Consider the following 19,926-nt stretch of genomic DNA (forward strand, 5'->3'; position numbering starts at 1 on the left):
TGAGCTCTGGGACAGGGGATCCTTTTGTGGCCCATACGGAACATCTAGTAGGTGGTTACAAGAGTCTGAACCAGAGTAGCGTCGACGGGGAGGAAAAGTCAGTGTGGGGTCAGGGAGTATCCAAGTCTCCAGCTTCTCTTTGCTCCTGGCCTCCAGCTCCTTCTTGTGCTGACCTTGGCTTCCTCACTACCATTCCTTACCCAGAGCGTAAGATTTCACCAAAGGCCTGAGAGCTACTGATGGAAGGCTGCTGCTCAGCCTGCCCAGGGGTGAGCTGGGGTCATTCGGTGAGGACACGGGACTGAGAGCGGCTTTTCACCGCACGCGGTGTGGATGGGCCTTCTGGGCCTCATCACTGGCCGTGATGGCAGACAGGATGGAATGGGGTGGGGGAGTGCGAAGAGGTCCTGTTCGGTACACTGCCTTGACCTGGAATCCGCATGAATCATCCATACTGGCCCCCTAGCCCAGCCCCAAGGGGCCCCATAATTGTGCAATCAACTTCTCTCCTCCACCCCCCACTTTTCTTAGTGGAAACCCAGCCAGAGACTCAGGCGCAGAAAGAAAATGGGTAGGGTGGTTATCTCGTCTGTTATTCAGAACTAACTAGGTGACTATTTACTGAGCCCCTCCTACAAGGTGAGCACTGGAGATCTGTCAGAAACGAACCCTGTCTGCAGGGACCCAGCGGCCCTCAGTAAACATGAATGTGTACAGCCCAGAAGAGGAGCCAGGGCCCCCCAGGAACGCATGGGGCCTCCAGTGCCTGGTTTATGAGACAAGAAGTGAGCCACTCCCTGACCCCGGGGGATGGGCTGGCAGCAGGCTTAGGTCCTGGGTGTACCTCTTCTCTGCCTACCCTAGATTTGACTTCCAAGACTCCTCGATGCCTGGCCCCTCCCATCTGCCCGGACTGGTCTCCTGCCCTGATCTCCAGACCCCCTGTTCTGGCAACAACAGGCTCTTTCCCAAACGGCCCATGAACTTTACCCTCTGTCCACTCATGCTTTTGTGCTGTTTCCTCTACCCACAATGCCAAGGCCACCCCTCCCTCCTTGCCCCGGATTCTGCAGTCTGAATCTGGAATCCGAGTTAAGCTTCGGGCGGGTTCCCATGCCAACTTTTCCTCGACTCCTTCCCCATCTTTCTGTCAGAATCAATCAGGCATTGTCCTGCTTCCGGCCCAGCATTGCTGTCTAACTCAGGCACTTACTGGAATTTGAGTTCCTTGAAGGCAAAAGTAGTGCTTTTTTCCTTACAGGGAAGATGAGACATAGTGGGTTAACTGGGGTTAGGCTGTCAGCTCAACTACTTACCATTTTATGACCTTAGGCAGATGACCTAATAGGTCTGAGCCTCAGTTTTGCTGTCTGTAGAACGGGGAAAATAATGCCTGGCTCCTAGGATGGTCACTAATGATCAGAGTAGCTCCACGCCTAACAACTATTGTTTATTCTCGAAGTGTGTTCCCCCTTCTCTTCTGCTTTGCAGTCCTATGGTCCTCATGCTGTGGCTCGGACCCATAATTTGTTCAGTGATTGTTTGATGAATAAAATGAGTGACTCGAGATCAGAAATAAACCCAAAGCATATATAATCAGCTAATTTTTGATAAGAACGCCAAGAATGTATACAGTGGGAAAGACAGTCTCTTCAGTAGGGTTGGGAAAACTGGATATCCACATGCCAAACGGTGAAGTTGGACCCTTATCTTAAAGCACACATAAAAATCAACTCAAAATGGATTAAAGACTTAAATGTAAGACACGAAGCTGTAAACAATCTGGAAACAACAACAACAACAAAAAAAAAACATAGGGAAATAGCTCTTCTACCTTGGCCTTGGCAATGATTTTTTGGATATGATACCAACGCTCAGGCAACCAAAGCAAAAATAAACAAGTGGGATCACATCAGACTAAAAAGTTCTGCACAGTGAAGGAAACCATCTACAAGGTGAAAAGGCGGCTTATGGATTGGGAGAAAATATTTTCAAGCCATATATCTGATAGGAGGTTAATATCTGAAATATATTAAAAAAATACACAACTCAACAACAGAAAGACAAACAACCTCATTTGTAAGTGAGCAAAGAATTTGAATAGACATTTTTTCCAAGAACAGCATACAAATGACCAACAGATACACGAAAAGGTGCTTACCATCGCTCAACATCAGAGAAATGCAAATCAGAACCATAAGACACCACCTCACACCTGTTCAGATGGCTAGTGTCAAATAATAAAAGATAACAAGTATTGGCTTGGATGTAGAGAAGAGGAAACCCTCAGGCACTATTGGTGGGAATGTAAATGGGGGCAGCTATTATGAAAAAAAGTGTGGAATTTCCTCAAAAAACTAAAAATAGAAATCCCGTATGGGAGGGGCCTGGGTGGCTCAGTCATTCAGCGTCTGTCTTTGGCTCAGGTCATAATCCCAAGGTCCTGGGATCAAGGTCTGCATTGGGTTCCCTGCTTGGCCAGAAGCCTGCTTCTCCCTCTCCCACTCGCCTTGCTTGTGTGCCCTCTCTCACTGTGTCTCTGTCTGTCATATAATTAAAATCTTAAAAAAAAAGAATCCCATATGATCCAGCAATTTCTCCTCTGGATACACAGCCAGAGGAAATGAAGTCAGTACCTTGAATAGATAAATTTGCAACCATCATGCTTACAGCATGATACACAATAGCCAAAATACGGAAGCATCCTAAGTGTCCGTCGGGTGAACAGAAACAGAAACTGTGATATGCTTGTGATGTGTGTTTGTATATGTGGAATGGAGCGTGACTCCACCTTAAAGAAGGAGATCCTGCCACTTGTGACAATGTGGATAAACCTGGAGGGCATTACGTGAAGTGAAACGAGCCAGGCACAGGGAGAAAAAAAATGCACGATCTCACTTACATGTAGAGTCTAAAAGAGCCAAATTCATAAAAGCAGAGGGCAGAATAGTGGTTTCCAGGGGTGGGGTGGGGGGATGGAGAGACGGTCAATGGGTACAGAGTGGCAGTTCTGTAGGATGATGAGTAAGTCTAAAGACAGCATGTTGACCATAGTTAATCGTATTGTATCGGATACTGGAAATTTGCTAAGAGAATAGATTTCAGGTGCTCTCATCACACACGCACACACACAAGGTAACTGTAGAAAGATGGGTACGTTAATTAACTTGGCTATGGTGATCATTTCACTACCTATATGTATATCAGATCATTATGTTGTACACCTTAAATGTATACAATTATTATTTTAAAATAAAATAAAATAACATTTTAAATGAGCTGCTTGATTGAGTTGCATCTGTTTAGGAACCATAAGGTGTCCAGATCAGACTTGGTGTATGCCCTCCATTTCTTATTTCCTGAAACTGACCATTGGAGAGCACATGATGTACTGAAGGTCATACATCCCCCCTAATTTCCCATCCCTCCCTACCCTCTTTCCCCCTCCCCACAAACACCCTGTGCCTTTAAGTTCTATTGGTAGACACCTGATCTCAGGCTAGATCTGTCCATCTTCTGTACCTGAGGGTACGTCTCTCCCAGGGTCCCATCCATCAAGAAACTGATGTTTTCATTTTCCTTATTCCAATGGCATATCACCTGGCAGAGTACGATCCTCTACTCCCCAGTAGAAGAGCTCCAGCTTCTGTGAGGCAGGTTTGGGAGGTCAGTGTGGCATCAGGCCAGTCCAGAATTTCACATCTAGAAACAGTGTGTCAGAGTGAAAACGGACCTTAGACGGACCATTCTGTCCCTTGACTGCAACTCTGAGTCGCCAACGAACACCCAGAGATGCCGGGCAGCACCTTTTCACGCCACATCCTGGAAGGGGCCAAGGAAAGGACCCAAGAGGGAGAACAAAAGAAGCACTTTGCACAAAGCTTTATTTGTGTTAGCAAAAAATCGGGAAACATTCCATGTACATTCCATGAACATGTCATGGAACAACGACTAAGCTAAGCCAACTGCCGTTCATTAACACGAGGATACGTGCCCCAGCCATGAGCATGACTCATGGGACCAGCTGTCCATATATAGACGCATATGAGTTCACTGTGATTTTACCTATTCCGTTGTATTCATTTTTATATTTATTTTTTGAATTACAATATTTTTCTTAGATGATAAAAATGATAGATGATCATTCTGGAAATCCGGAAAATCAGAACACTGTAAAAATGGAAGTAAAATATCACCCTTTATCCTACCTTCTCAAGGTACTACTCTTTGCATTTTAGTACTTCTTTTACTTAGGTTTTCTTTTTCCTGTGACTGTATATGAGTATATCTTACGCTGTGCATTTACTATTATAACATTATATCAGGAGAATTTCTCCATGGTATTATTTACACCATATTTCATTGATTATAATATTTTACATTTTATGATCCTCGAAATTGCAATGTATTTTTAATTGATAGCATGTTATAGTAAATTATTTTTTTTCCTCTGAAAACATAAAATAAGGGTCGGTCCTAGAAGCAGTTGAATTGGGTTTGATGAAATATGGTTAAATGCTTTGAAAGCATGGATTTATGCTTGTATAACAGTCTATCCTACAAATATGAACATACTGGATTTTTTGTTAAGATTATTTAAATTTATTCATTTGAAAGAGAGCACACAAGCAGGAGATAAGGTAGAGGGAGAGGGAAGAGCAGACTCCCTGCTGAGCAGAGAACCCAATGCTGGGCTCCATCTCAGGACTCTGGGACCATGACCTGAGTCAAAGGCAGACACTTAACCAACTGAGCCACCCCAGGTGCCCCAATATACTTGATTTTATCAGCCTTTTATTATTGAACATTTAGGTGGGTCCAACTTTCTACTCTTAAGAAACATCCAATATGTGAAATGTGTCCGCACTGCTCATTGTTTTTTGGGGTAGGTTCTTAAGAATAGATACAATGAGGCAAAATGAATGAAGCTTTTTAAAGGCTCTTGATGGCTTTTCCATGTACATGTTGACAAGGACCAGAAGTGAATATAGAGGGATGAAGATGGGCATTATTGCATTTAGCGAGTTCTTCTTATTCTCTTTGCAGTTCTTTGTGTGTAGACATCAAAATGATGATCATAAGGACAAATCAGCAGTGAGTGCTCCATTTATTTATGGGGGGCAGCGTGCAGGGAAGAGGGAGAGGGAATGCAAGAGACTAGGAGACTGAGAAATGCCCAGCACTGCCGGGGAGCCCGCAAATACTGGAATGGATGATGTAGGAGTGAGTGCTCTGATCTGAGGTCTGAGTTGGGCAGGAGAGCTGTTGGGGTGACGGGAGGTCTTTATTTGCATACTTCTAAGTTTCTGGGAGCTGGGCTGTTCCACCAGTTGGTAACAACATCCAGAAAGCACATTGAGCAGGGTGGGGCCGGGAGACCTGGATTCCAGCCTCAGGCTGCTGGTAACTTGCTTTCTACCTGACCTTGAACAAATGACTTGCCCCCCTCATGCCTCAGTTTCCCCCTTTGTAAATGACGGAGTGAGATTGGATGATCTTTGGGAAACCTCCAGTGTGAAGATCTATAGCTTGGGCATGCCCAGCCTATGGGGAGAGACAGATGGCAGTGGCTGATTTATCCCTCACCTCAGCCCTCCCCACCCCAACAAGGAACGCACTTTTTCTTTGGGTCCTAGTACAAGTTTCTGGGCGTCCCTTACCTAGGCAGAACGTTAGAGCCATTAACCTGAGACTGCACAGGGAATTGGTATGGCCAGTCCCCTCCCTAAGTCCACCAAAACAGAAGACTCCTGAGAAACCCACCAGTCTTCTCCTTTGGCCCAGAAGTTCCAGGAGAGGCGGTGGGCGTGACAGAAACCTTAAGTCCTGGCTTGTGTGCCTTATCCTCACCCGCCTCTCTGATTCACAAGTCAGACACTCCCCTCTCCACCAGGGTCAGGAAAGAGTGAGAAACGGAGGTTAGAAACAGGATTTTGGTTAGGGCTGCTCTTTAAAGACTCAAAGTGGCATAGACAAAGTTGAAGTTAGCTTGGGGTTCCTCTTTGAGCGGGCTCCGATGTCCAATTGCTGCTGTCCCTGCTTTTTAACGACGAACTGCTGTGAGTTTAGTTCCATGGCTATTGTTTCGTTTGTGGTGGGTTGTTTCGTCAACCACCTGTGAGTGGCACTTATATGCATACTTGAAACCTAGAATGTTTCATTAGCCACTGCGTCTTGAAGTGTCTGTCATCTGTGGACCACCTGCGCTGGAATCCCTTAAGTACATGTTAAAATGCAGATTCCCGGGCTCTCACCCAGACCTCCTAAATCGGTCTCTGGGAGCCGGCAGAATAAACATCTCCATGCCAGGGAGAACCTCTGAACACATTTTTAACGCATTTGCCAAGTGGTTCAACGTCTCACGGACCCTTATTGTCAAAGCACCCATATAGTCATCGCCCAATTCTGCTTATCCGAGTTGGGCGGTGTGTGGGTTTACCGACTTAAATACTCTGCAAGAGAAAGGGTGCTGTTTCATCACATAAAATTGTGCATAGCTTCTTTTAAGAATGTTGTAGTTGATTCCTAGTCTCTTAGTCTCTGTTACCCCCACGTTGCTCTTCTGCTGATAATAGGGGCACGAGTATGTGAGGGGTCTGTGTGCCAGCCCAAATCAGAAACCATTGCCCAAGACCCCAAGGAGCACCCTAGACCCTGATGGGCGGTAACAGCTGATGGAGAAACTCTTTTAAAGAAGGAGCATGAGGACCAAGACAAGGACGGGTCCTAGAGGACCTTCACAGGTCACAAGGGAGAAGCAGCTAAGCCTGTGAGCCAAGGATGGGGCTGGAGGTTGCACTTGGAAAGCGGCTGGGAGGATTTCAGAACTCCAGGGGCTGTCTGGGGACGGCCTTCCTCTACCCTTACACTGTGTGTTGGGGGAGGGGCTGGTTCCAGGGCCCCAGCAGGCCCTTTATCCGCTGCCCTCAGCTCTGACTGGAGCATTGTGTCCTGCTTGTGTCCCTCACAGCCTCTTAGTGACGGGCTTGTTGTCCAAGATGGGCCCGCGGCTGGTCCGGGCCTGCGCCCATGTATTATGCATCAACAGCTCAGACAAAGCTTCTGTGTGTGGGAGCCCGGTAGGGTGGGGGCTTGGCCCCCCGCAGAGTTCTGTTTACCAGGCACGGGAGGCCCGGAGGGTGGGATGGTGGCGGGCGCCGCCAATAGAGGAGATGAGATTCGCAGTGAGGTCGATGAGAGGAGAGAGGTGTGGTGTCATGGATGGCAATACGGGCCTTCCGGGCTGAAACAGGAGGGATGGCCTACTTCAAGTTCACGGCAGCCAGGGAAGTAGTCCCTCCACCTCCCAGGGCTCCCAGGCTTGCTCTGAATACACTGCTGGGTCATGAGCAGAGGCTGTCTGGCTAACACGGGCCCTAGCTAGCCAGTAATTTCTGGGGTCCCCTGTGGGGGTGCCCGAGGGCCTCAGGCCCACAGGAGACAGGACTAATGCCAACCTCCCTGATCAGAAAGGGGAGCCTCTTGAGGGGCTCAGACAGGTGTGGCTCCTCTCTGTGCCACCGAACTTGGGGGCCTGGAGCATGGCAACAACACAGCAGATGTTTATGGAATGAAAAAGGGTTTTTGAGCCTTTGGGGTGGACCCAAAGCCTAGCGCTCAGAGGGGAAGCAGAAAGAAGATGCATAGCCTCCCTCTTCCACTTACCGCCCGATGGGAGATACAGACCTGACCTAGATGAGGAGGGAGATGAGACTGGCATTTTATTTATTTCTTTTGGAAGATTGATTTATTTATTTGGGAAGGGGGAGGGGCACAGGGAGAGGGAGAGAGGGTCTTAAGCAGACTCCACTCTGAGCACAGAGCCCGAAAGGGGCTCCATTGCATGATCCTGAGATCACCTGAGCCGAAACCAAGCCTGACGCTTCACCTGACTATGCCACCCAGGTGCCCCGAGAGACTGGCATTTCAGAGCTCCCACTGAGAGCCAGACCTGCCAGGAGGTTAACACACAGGGATCGTTCCCTCCCGTCTGCAGCCCTGCCCAAGGGAGACCTTTCCTCCATTCTGGGCTGGAAGGACCCGTTGTCCCCTGCCCGGGGCTCTGATCGGAGCGCATCGTGAGAGCTGAGATCGGTTAAGCACTGTCCCAGTGCTGAGACAGCCCAGAGCGTCTCCAAAGTGTGTGCTTTGGGGGTACCTGGATTGCTCTGGGAGCCAGGACTAATCAGAATTCTCTCAGAAGACTTTGCAAAAAAATAAGCTTGCTTCTTCTCCAGCACCCAGATGCTGGTGTGCATTTATAAGGGGGGGGGGGGGCGGGCTACGAATCTTGGGCAGGATGTATAAAGCTCGAAAAAGCTCCCCCGTTGCCCTAGTTCCTTCCCAGACAGATATTTAGCCTTATTTTTAGTCTTATTTATAGATTTTAGAATTTTATCGTGACTCCAACAAAAGAACAAGGCTTTGCTCAAGGTCACCCAGCCCCCAAGTGTGGGGAGGGGGCTTGCTCGCTGCCTAGCCTGCTGGCCTCTCTGCCCTGCCTCACTCCCTTAGAAGCAGGTGGCTGCCCTCGATCAGATTCAGACCCCCCCGCTGGAATCTGTGGGCGACTGGGTGAGTCTCCGAGGCCATGGCTGGGAGGATCCTGAGTAGCTGTGAGCATGGCCGTGTCAGCACGTGGGCCTCAACTCGCTCCGGGAATCCCATGCCGCAGCCGTCTGTGAGAGTCCCTGTGTCAGGGTCTGGCACCCCCCAGAGCCCGAGATCCGGGTCCTGCCTCCTGGGCACTGGTGGCGGAGTCACGGCAGACACTGTGGACGAGGGAGGATTATGGTGCGCTGACGTGCTTTCAGTTCTGGAACCAAACATGCAGGCAGACCCGTTCCAATGGCATGGATCCAAGGAGGCTTTCAGAATGGTGGTTCTGGAAGGAGGACGTGGGAAAGGCCAGCCTGAGGGGAGAGCGCTGTGTGTGCGCATGGGAGTGTATGTGTGCATATCTGTAGACGTGTGTACATACATCTGCGTGCAGGCCTGCATGCTCCTGTGCAGAAGTGTGTGTGTGTGTGTGTGTGTGTGTGTGTGTGTGCATTCACAGCAAATTCTGTGATCCCGGGTGACAGGTGCCTGGCCCATCTCATTGATGGACAAAGGAAATAGGATCAAATCCTTGAAGGATTTGAGTGTAGGGTTGGGGAGTGTGGACATTCTTCTCCTAGTGGAGGGACATTGAAAGTGTTAGAGCAGATTCATGGTCAGAGGTGTTTTGTTTTTACTCAGAAGAAATCTCGGAGGATGAAATAAAGGGTTTCAGGGAGAGGGGAAGGGGAGGGATGGAGGGATGAATGTATGCGCGGACTTACTTACCTTCTCATTTACTCCTCCCAACCACCACCAACCTGGAGAGCAGTAACCATGGTTACCAGTTGAGGCTCCAGGGCTCTGAGGGGTTAAGAAAATGGGCCAGGAATTGTTGGGACTGAGTCACAGCTGGCCTCTGTTTTCCCATGACAATCAGCTCCCTCCCGCTCAGGAAAGCAGGACAGGTCTCTATCCCAGCTCAGGTGGTCCTGGGGACTGGCATCAGAAATGGGTAGGAACCTGGAGGTGGACGAGGAGGAGAGGCAGGTGGGCCACAGTGACCTCTTGTGTCTGCACGTGGCCCAGCATCACCTCTCAGTCTCGAAAGGACCTTCGTGCCTTTCCAGGCTCTCTTCTGTCTAATGCGCTATTTGTCCTGTCTTCTCTCTTGGTCTGGGAACCAAGGGACTTGGTTCTAGTCCCAGTCCTGCCATTAGCCTGCTGGGTGACCTTGAGCAAGTCACTTGCCCTCACTGGGCCTCCACATTCTCAGTTCTGAAATGAAGAGCAGAGTGCGCACATGTCTGTGAGTCTGTGTGTCTGTGTGCAGGGGTGTGAGCCTGTGCCTCTGTGTGTTCGTTCTCGGCCACCCAGACGGACTTGAGGCCTTTCTTTACCACTCCCCGCGGGGTGGACAATGCCAGCATCATCGCTCCCGTCTCCTGGAAGATGAACGTCGAGTCTTGGGAAGGGGTTGCTGAGTAAGTGGGGACTAAGCCGTATCATTCTTTTCCACCCACACCTGACAACCTCAATTCTGAAATCCATCCTGTGTGGCCCCCATCCAGCTGGGTGGGTCCTGTGGCTGAACATGGGGGCTTATACTTGAATCTCAGGCTCAGTACGTTATTCTGAATTACTGGATTTTCAGTTCACTTCAGTAAAGTTTACTGAAAAACAAAAACAAAAATAATAATGTTTACTGAGTGTCTACTATGTGCCAAGCTCCGTGCTAAGTACTGGGGACACAGAAGTGAACCTGACTTGGTCCCCGCCCTCCAGGAACCCACAATTAGTGCTGTAGCACTCAGACAGTTTTGTAGCTATGACTCCTGGATGGAAAATCACCTTATGTTTTGGCCACAAGCACACACACACACACAAATACTTATATTACATATATAAAACCAAATCACAAGGCAGGCCATGCACTCTGATATTTTTTAGTCTTTTCTACTCTGTCTCATTTTTTTTTTCTTCATTGCTGGTATCATCCTGCCACTTTGATTTCATAACCTGCTGGTAGGAGGTGACCCTCCAGTGTGAGAAACATGGGTTGAATGTTGCATCTGGTGTGTATATGAAATTGCATATAAATTGCGTGCTGTGGGAAATGAGAGGAAGGCATGGGTTCTTTTGATGGGGACAATCAGGGAAGGCCCCTGGCTCCAATGGCACTTGAGCGGATGAAGGATAGGATTTTGGTCCGCAGAGAAAGGGGAAAGCCAGCTAACCCGAGGCAACAGCCCTAGCACAGGCCAGGAGACAGTAGTGCTCTGGGCAGAGCTCACAATGAGGTTTGAAAGCAAACACTTTACCTGGCATGCCATACTCAGTTCCCATAATAATTCTAGGAGACAAGAACTCCTTGTACCTTCATGTCATGGATGTGGAATTGAGACTCAGAGAAGTTATGTAACTTGCCAAGGATCACATAGCTAAAAGTGATAGAGTCCAGATTTGCACTCAGGCAGTTCCACAGAGACCTAAATGAAGTTCCTAGAGATGTGACCCTCAAGATATTTGGGGACTAATTCATTGGGATGCTTGCATACAAGCCTGAGAATGTTTAATTTCATTCTGGAGATAAGAGAAAAAAAAAGTTACACATTTTTCAAAAAGGAAAGTGATAGGATCACATGGGGAAAGATCACCAGCATAGGAGATGGGCTCAAAGAAAGACAAGGACATCTGTCAGGAGACGGGAGCAGCATCTTTCTGCTCAGGTTAGCCGCCCCAGAGACCATTATGTCACATTTATCTCATTGCAGTTAAGGACTTGGCTCGTATATCATATGAAAGGAGAATAAATCATGTTTCCCTTTTTACCTTGGCTGCTAGGAAGCTCAGAGTTCCAATCCGTGGCACTCTTTCATGGAACATTCATGGATTCCAGTGAGCCTTTTATGTACTCATTTTGCCTTGCTTTAGTTCTCCTACCCTCACTTTCCTTTAAACTGAATTTCATCACTACTTGATTTTTTTGCCCCACCATAACGTATGCATTTTGGTATGCCTTTGAGCAGGCTTTAAATGAAACATAAGGGAAACACGCTGAGGCAACTGGAGAGGTTTTGCTTTTTGTTTTGTTTTGTTTTGTTTTGTTTTTGTTTTGCAGGCAATTTTGGAGCTCCTGGAGAGTAGGGATTGGCTTACCATCTCCCTCTGTTTCTCAAAGTACTGACACAAGCCACCAGTGATGTACAAGATGTTTTCACTGGGGTCTGTATAAATATGGTTTGGTTTAATTGTGACATATTTATTTAATGTGTAGTAGAAAAATGTAGCTAACACATTGAACCAGTTCCATCATGGATAAAATTCCTTAGAATGAGGGTCAGGCATATATTTAAATTTTAGAGAGGGTCAACTTAAACAATATTCTTTAAACATTTTTTTTTTAATTTTTAAGTAATCTCTACACCCCACGTGAGGCTTGAACACACAACCCAGAGATCAAGACTGAGCCAGCCAGATACCCCTAAACAAAATCCTTAAATAAATATGGCTCAGATGATTTATAGAGATGGCAAAACTGTGTTGGCAGTGGTCCATAAATTATGAAGTTTGGCAAACAGGAATTCATATTAAGCCCTCATCTGACAAATGACAAAACCGAAGCCCAATAAACCCTTGTCCTTGGGTCCTGCAGGTTATTCTTAATCTACAGAAGTAAAGAGAGCCTTCCGCTTTCAGCATTGTGTTTCTGAACCCTTTCTTACATTTCTGTCTTTTGCTTACTTACTCCTTTTACCCCAGTAAATACTCCCAGAGCAGGAGTTATTGTTTCTCCCATTTCGTGGATGGACAAACTGAGCCCCGAGGTGGGGGCAGGCTGCCATCACCCAGCCAGCTAAGGACTGACCCTGGTTAGAACAGTTCCAGGCCTTCCCACTGGGTGTCAGACGGAGTCGGGCGGGGAGCCAGTTTCTGTGTTGAAATCCCCCAACCAGTGGTAGAAAGTCGGCTGGGTGAAATCAAGCAATCCGCTGGCCCGTCTCCACTTGGAAGCAGCCTGACCCGGACATCGCTGCCCAGTCCACGCTGCCCCTCCTCTGATCCACTTCCGGGAAGACACAGCTTTCCGAAGGAGCCCAGATGTTCCCGCTGGCATACTGATGGGCTTGGTGCTCCGCTCTGTGGGGACGGATGACATCAGCCATGAACGGACTCTGCTCTGGCCACCTGTGGGCACCCTATGTGGGACTCTCCTGGCCACGAGTAATGAGACCACGGCATTTACTGGGCTCTTTGCCCTGCCAGCCCCTGTGCTCACAGACGGAAGCTCACAATGAATGAGACACAGCCGTGGACCCTGGGGACTCACAGCCTAGTGAGCGAGGCAGACACATAAACAACTAGCCAGAGAACAATCCCATAAAAGCTGGAACGGGGGAATGGACCAAGTGTCAGGGAGGGAAGGACCAGCTCTGCCTGCCGGGGATCAGAGAGGCTCCATGGAGCAGGAGACACCCGAACTGAACTGTGCCCTTGAATGGGGTTTGCCAGGAGAAGAGGAGAAGGCATTCCCAATGAGGGCCAGTCAGAGCAAACGCCTGAAGGTGACTGGGAAGGGACCTGTTTGGCTGGGATACCCAGCTGAGTGAGGCCTTCGAGGAGAGAAGCTACAAAGGTGGGTTGAAACCATTCACAAGCTGGGGTCCCTGTGCTGCTCAGGCCCAAGCAGGAGCCCACTGCTGGCAAGGATTCCACACTCCCGTGGACCTGGAGACCAGCACGAGTGCAACTGAAGGGAGAATGTGTCAAGGTCGGGTGACGGCTGGGCTGGAAGCAGCCTTTTGAGGACAAGTGGGGCTCACTTTGGTTTGGTTGTTGGTTTGTGTTAGGAATGCAGTGTGGCTCACGAGGCCAGGCTTTGGAGCCAGAAAGAACGAGGTTCAAAGCCCAGCTTCGCTCCTGCCAACCACGTGACCTTGAACATGTCGTTTTACCATCTCAGCCTTGGTTTTCCATCTTTAAAATGGGAATAGAAAGCCCTTCCTCTTAGGAGAATTCAAGGAGATCAAGGGAGAGGAGGACTTAGCCCAAAGCCTGATTCGTAGTGAGTGCTCAGTGTGTTGGGTGCTACTGCTGTTGGCAATGATGGGGCAACTGCTCAGTGAGTGGGTGTGTAAGACGGACTTGAGTGTGTGTAAGTGTGGACTTGAGGGTATTTTTGAGACTGTCTGTCCAGGTGGAGTCTGTGACCACAGCGTGAGGAGGCAAGGGCTGGTTTTACAGGCACTTGAGTGTGAGTCCACTAGACAACATTTTACTGAGGGCTGCTGGTGGCTGGAAGGATGAGATGAGTGAGTCTGTCATTCTCTGAGATGGAAAAGACCCTTGAGGTGTCATTCAGTTCAACCTGAACCTGATGTGGGAGTCCCATCTCTGACACTTGTACCAAAGGACCTTCCAATGTCATTAATTGCCTCCAGAGATGGGAAACTTACCACTTGTAAATAATCCATTCTGTCGTTGAACTTCTCTGGCTACTCAGTAGAAATAAAATGTCACCCCTATGGAGTGCCTGCAGAACTGAAGCAGCTGGACTGAGACCCTGGGCCCTTTGCACACCATGGGAAGGTCATTCGGGAACCCTGGCGGTGTCCAGCTTGTGCAAGTTGACACGTGTGACCTCTGGCCCTCCCCACCCACAGCCATATTTGCCCTGCATCTTCAGCCCTGCCCTGCCTTAGCTCAAGAGGACAGAAACGGGTGAGATCAGCCTCTCCCAGCAGGGATGTGCACTGAGACCATCCCTGATGATGTCCGGGAGTCATCGTTGCTGGCAGCGGGATGGACTCTGATGGGGGATGCCAAGGGCAGCCTGCAGATTTCTTTGCTCCGGAAGTCCCGTTGGACTTCTCCATCCTGGGCTCCAGGAGCCTGGAGCAAAGATGTCAGCAGCTTCTCTGCAGTCAGGCATAGGGAGTGCAAATGGGCTTCTGAGTCGCTGGCTGGAGAGGAAGCCCTTGCTGAGCCCTCCCTCTGTGCCCAACCCCTCCTCAGCTCCGCCTCCACTGAGAAGGAGGGGTGGTGGAAGGCAGGAGAGATGGACCCAAAGACCAGATCTCAGGTCCTGCCCCTGCCCCACCCTGGCAGGCGACCTCCCCTTGCTCTCTGATTCTCTTATCTCATCCGATAAATGGGGATTAAGGAAGCCGGCTGCCTGGTTTAGACGAGGTAATCCATATCCCGGTGCCCTACCAAGGTTAGACAGAATCAACAGAGAATGGGATCACCAACACGAACAGTAATGGGGATGCACAGATCATCAGAATCTTCGAAAAGTACCATTCACAGACTTTTCCCCAGCCCGAACTCCTATCAGGAACCACTGTCTCCAAGGCCCAGAGCCCATATACCGCACATCTCAAATATTAGGGTTACACTGGAATTACCCAAGGGGCTTTTTAAACATCAGCCTGGGTCTGGCCTCCGGATTTTAATTCAGTGGATGTGGGGTGTAGCTGGGGGCTCTGTTTCTCCTCCAGTGTTAGTGGCTGAAGGCCACACCTGCCCGGAGCGGGGGACACTGCCGGACAGGTGGCAGGGTGCCCGGGGACACCTCCACTCTGTGCTACACGACCTAGACTGCCAGCACCGGGTGTCCAGAGTGTGATATCGCAGGAGAAAAGGGACCCCGTCTCCTTGGCGCACCACACTGGGCTTAGGAGTCCTTAAACTCGAGTTGTTCTCGTCATTTCTTGTATGCAAATTTTTTTGTATCGAGGACCAGGACAAACATTTCTTCGAGAAATTTTTTTTTAAGTCAGGTTTATTGAGGTATCCTTTCCATGCAATAAAAATCCTTTACCGTGTTCCGTTCCGTGTGTTTCAACAATGACATACAAGCTGTATAGCCACTATCAGTTATGACCTAGAACATTTCTGTCTCCCCCTCCCCCAAATCCCCTCCAGCTGCCTGTAGTCAACCCCTCTTCCCACTTACCACCGATCTGTGTTCTATCTTTATCGTTTTGTCTTTTCCGGAATATCGTATAAATGCAGCGTTCGTGTCTGGCATGCTTGGCTCAGCATAATGTATTTGAGATTCGGTCATGACATATGCAGGAATCAGTCGTTTGTCCCTTCTTATCCCAAGTCGGATTCTACGGTGTAGATGCGCTGCAGTTCACCTTCCTGGGGTAACTTCACTGTTCCCAGATGTCATGCAGAGATATGATCTAGCAAGAAATGCAATGTGTTTGGTTCCCATGCTGATCGTTCTGCTCCGGCTGCTTCAAAAGTCAAAGTAGACTCATTCTTCAGCAATGTTTTTTAAGTTAGCTACTACATGCCTTACGAGGGCACCTCGTTCATAAAGAGGGGCGGCTTGGGAATAACTGGAAGACCCCGCTTCCCTTCAGAAGGAGCAGCTCTGGCAATGTGGACCCAGAGTGGGCCAGGACTTCTGACTTCCGGTTTTTCCAGAAGAGGAAGGAGTCTGGATTTTTTATGAAGTGTCCTGATTTTTTTAATGTTGGCAAGTAATTCAGAATGATTATAATCACTGTGCTAGCCCTTAAGTCCCACATCTGCAGACCAGATTGAGTCTGTGGGTCTCTGCCTCCTGGCCTGGGGCTCTTGCTGTGCTAAGTGCTCGGGATGCAAAGAGAAAGGATTCTGGCCTCCGAGTTGATCACACACCAGTGGGAGAAATGGGACTTGTAGAGCAGTAATTACTCACTGGGGGAAGGTCCCAGGAGCCATGTAAAAAGATATTTTGAGAACTCAGTATTGTACCTTGTACCCATCACTGTCCCTAAAGGCTCCCCAGATAAGGTGACCTTGAGGTGAGCCTTGAGGAAGGAGTAGGCGTTTGTCCATAGAAGGGACACGTCAATCAGAAGGATTAGCCTGGGCAAGGACTGAGAACACGGAAGAGGCTGGGTCCCCCCCAGAGAATGACGGGTCAGCAGGTGTGAGTGAGCCCTTTGGCACAGAGGTTGATTTATTATAAATTTCCTTCATGGACTTGACCTTGAAATACTGGTTTTTCAAATCAGGAAGTCAGCACAGCCCCTGACTGTTTGTTCTTGTAACATATTCTACGAAAGACCTAACTGTCCCTCATACTGGAAGTCTTGCCACGCCCTTTAGTGGACACGTTGTGGTGCTATGTCCAGCATCTCGCCCCTTTCCCTTGGAAGCCCGGGGCTCTGGGGCTTTCTGGCCCTTTCTACCAGGTATGCTTGGAGGACCAAAGCCACCTCCCAGGAGGGATTGAAGACCAAATTGCATGACCATGTAAATAGCTGAAAGACAGAACCAGTGGTCAGAAGTTGGAACGATGTTGTTAAGTCTTAAGGTCAGAAAACACCAAGGGGAGACGTTCAGTGTCCTGGAGAAAGTGAAAAACAAACTCCAGGCGAGTCCAGACTCACATTCCTATTCTGAGGCTGCTCCAGCTGCATGTGGGGCCCGGCGCTGGTATGAGCCGGCACGAGCGGGTTGAGTTCTGCTCTTTTCACCTCCCCTGTGCCCCTGGGGAGGAGTGACATCAACAGAGAAGGGAAGATGGCGGCTGGATGACATGGACGCAGGACTCCTGGCCTTTAAGTGGGGTGAGGAGGAGGCAAGATAGAGTCAGGGACACCCCAGGAATCACCACCTTTAGACTGGTGGCTCCTCCTCCTCACTGTGCAGGGTTTTAAAAATACAGATGCCCAGGCCCTGGGACCAGCTGCCTGGGGCCCACTCCCAGTCTCATCACTTAACTGCAGGACCTTCGCTCGGGGCTGTGGAAGGACGGGGGGCTCAGGGCATACGGCAGTCCCCCTCCGGCTGGGGCAGAGCCCCCATCATGGGAGGAAGGGGTGGCAGTGTCCCCCGTCGCCCTCCACAGCCAGCTGGGATCTCACATGGTTCACCTCCTGCCAACCCTGGCATCTTAGCGGTTGCTCGGCAACGGGGAGGTCACAGAAAAGAGAGGCAGGAGGTGGGCGGGAGATGTGTCCCCTTCATTCACTCATTCACTCAGCAAGTGTTCACTGAGCCTCTGTTGTACCTGCACGGAAGGCCCCACAGGGGATGCCACCATGACAGCCCTGGTCCTTGCACTCCAGAAGACTCAAGTCCAAGACACATTGACCTTGCTTGGCTGTGGCTCTCGCATAAAGCTGGCATAATATGGGCAGGGCAGGGCTAGATATATAAAGTGTTCTGATGGCACAGGGAAGGAAGGCGTTGATCTGCCTGGGATATCTAGGAAGGCTTCCTGGAGGAACCAGCCTTGGGGATGCTGTTAGCCAAGTCAGTTATTATTTTCTGAGTTGGACCTTGTTGGGGGAAGCCTGGTCCCCTTCGTCTGCTTCCTTAGCCCTGTTCACTTCCAGCCTCTGTATTGGAGCCCACTTTATTTGCTATGCATCCCCAAGTTCCAGAGGGCTCTGTGCTGGGGGGCTTTATTCATCTTCCCCTTGATACCCGCAGTCTTCTCTCCCCGCCCCCAAACTGGAAACCCAGCAGGAGACCTTCTACAAAGAGTGCCAAGACTCCTGCCCACCCCCACCAAAATGTAGCAACATCAGCGCTGGAGGAGGGAGAAAGGGCGAGAAGGGGCAGGTTGATTCCGGTGGGTGCTTTGCACGTTTTAGTAATACCAGTGATAAATGTGCGACAATAACGATACATTAACAGAACGACCAATATCAAGTTTCTTCCATGTGCCAAGCATGTTGCCTGCATTATCTCATTCAGTTCCCACCCCAGCCAGCAAGAAGCCCTATGGCCTGCATGTTGAGCAATACACCCAGTGGAGCTGGAAGGCTTGGGTTCAGACCCTCCACCACTTCATCTATATGGGATCTTGGGCAAGTTACTGGACATCTGTGCCTCAGTTTCCTCCCCTGTAATAAGGGGAAGATAATAGCACCTGCCATACCCCTGAATTGCTCTGAGGATTAAGTTAATACTGGCAAAATGCTTGGACTAGTACCTGACACTTGGTAAACACAACGCAATGTCAGATACATTACCCAGTGCATTACCTTGCTTCATCCGGGTTAAAACAAGGAATCAGGAACAGCTGAGTCAAGGGACTGTGGCTAAGTGAATTGAGCACACAGTAGGTGCCAGGTAATGTCAGGAGCATTCTACGCACATTTCCTCACTTAATCTCCCATCAAACCACCTCCTGTGGCTTGAGGAAGCACCACGAATAGCCCCGATTTCTCAGACAACTTGTGACAGTAGCCAGTTAGTGATAGAGAAAGACGTCCAATCAGAGCGGGATGAGAACACCAGAGGGAAGGACCCCCCCAACCCCCCGCCACCGCCATGTCTCCTGAGATAACTGTGTGGTTCACCTCCAAAAGGGGCAGGGAGGAGTGAATTGGCATTGGGGGTGATAGAGGTGCTATGACATTAACGAGCATGACCAGGGAGGAGTCCAGGGAGCAGACCTAGCAGGTGGTGCTGGGTGAGCCACAGGATTGTGCTGAGGAGTACTAAATAGGTCTTGATGTTTTGTGAAGTTGTTGCCCCCTGAGCTGGTCTGGCCCACATTGGAAATTCTGGAGTAGTCAATGTCTGAGAATAGCATTTAGGTCAGAAACACAGGAGGGTAATTGGAAAGGCTCCATGCATGGCCACCATGTACAGTTGTGCAAGTTGTGGCCTGCACAAAGGCACCTGGCAGAGGAACAAGTCCAGCTCACGTTCACTCACCATGTCATGGGCTCTGATCTGGGTCCACATCTGCCTAGAGGAAGGGGCACCATTTTCTATTTTCACTAAAGTGCCCTACAGACTGGAGTGGTCTTGACTCCAGGCGAGGGGGGAGTAGAGAGACTTTATCTGCAGAGATGATTCTGCAGAGGTCAGATGTTGCCAGTGGGCTGGCACCTGGGGAACCATGGCTTTGGTTTCATAGTGATTGGGAGGCCCTGAAGCAAAGAACACAGCCTGGGACCATGTCGATGGAAGGCTGAGCAATTTCTGGGTCTTCCTAACGTGCTCACGAAGTGAATGGGGACCAGCAGAAGCGTTTGTGATGGGAGTAGCCCCTGTGAGTGGACCAGCTCTGGGAGGTTTGAATGGGGCTGAAGAAGATGGTAACCCCATGACCCTGAATCCAACTCACAGTGCAGTCAGAGAGGCTAGGCTCTTGAACCAGCAGTGTGTGTGTATGTGTGTGTGTGTATGTGTGTGTCACTACCATGAGGGAAAGGAGAAAGAGAACCTCAAAACAGCACGAATCCCAACAGACAGTGGCAGGGTATCCTCCCCGAGGCACCGTGGCCACGCTTTGTCATCCGCTTTGCTGCCATGATGGAAGAGGGGAAGAAGGGTGCTGGTGTTTGTTTGCTCGTCACTCACCAGGCCCGTGCCAGATGTTTTAGACACATGACCTCATTTTCTTCTCCACCCCCTTCCTCA

General features: G+C 49.5%; 1 protein-coding gene across 4 annotated transcripts in view; it reads left to right on the plus strand.

Moving 5' to 3' along the window:
- Nucleotides 1–19,926, plus strand: part of CORO2B (coronin 2B) — a 127,217-nt gene that overhangs the window by 28,766 nt on the left and 78,525 nt on the right. The window contains exon 1 of one of the 4 annotated variants that reach the window (XM_046008737.1): nt 12,981–13,174. The exons of the other annotated variants lie outside the window; for them this stretch is intronic. The gene's annotated coding sequence lies outside the window, so the exon portion shown is untranslated. Of the gene's footprint in view, nt 1–12,980; nt 13,175–19,926 lie in introns of those variants that run through there. 4 annotated transcript variants of the gene reach the window in all.

This window comes from Meles meles, chromosome 6 (assembly GCF_922984935.1).
Source record: "Meles meles chromosome 6, mMelMel3.1 paternal haplotype, whole genome shotgun sequence".
NCBI lineage: Eukaryota > Metazoa > Chordata > Mammalia > Carnivora > Mustelidae > Meles > Meles meles.